The sequence below is a fragment of the Sapajus apella genome, unplaced genomic scaffold (genome assembly GCF_009761245.1).
Source record: "Sapajus apella isolate SASKATOON/1434 unplaced genomic scaffold, GSC_monkey_1.0 scaffold38, whole genome shotgun sequence".
Classification (NCBI taxonomy): Eukaryota; Metazoa; Chordata; class Mammalia; order Primates; family Cebidae; genus Sapajus; species Sapajus apella.
In genome coordinates this window covers 4,469,392-4,469,921 of record NW_022436978.1, presented here as the reverse complement: position 1 = coordinate 4,469,921, position 530 = coordinate 4,469,392, and positions in this window count along the sequence as shown.

Sequence of the window (530 nt, the reverse complement as noted above, 5' to 3'; positions counted from 1 at the left end):
TTAGTCACTTCCCCTCAATAACTCTAAGTACCTAAATGCCGACTCTTTTCACCATCCAGGCATCTAGAGAGCTGGGTGGGAGGGAAGTTGCTGGTTTTGGCCACTACTGTGACCCCAGCACCTAGAGCGGTGCTCAAATGACTGAAGGCTCCAGAAAGTTGCCCTCTCCCCTTGGCCCCGCCACCCGCGGGGAAGGGCTGGCAGGGGGGTCGCACAGCATCTCGATTACGGCATTTCATTCGCTACGGCACTATCTATCGGACTCTAGCTAGGCTCTGCCAGGGCTGGGCGCGCCTCGGTCCCCAGGGTGCCACCTGACAGCCAACACCGACCGGATGATGCATGAATACAGTCATTATTAAAATTAGCTACCTCCTATCTCTGCCGGGTGAGTCTCACCAGTCCCTCTGGGCTGACTGTCCCGCCCAGCGCTCACACCGGGGCGCTTCAGGGAGGAGGACGCTTCTGGGGGTGGGAGGCAGGGCCAGACACGCGTCAGCGCCGGCGCGCCGCCGGGTCGTGCGCGTGCG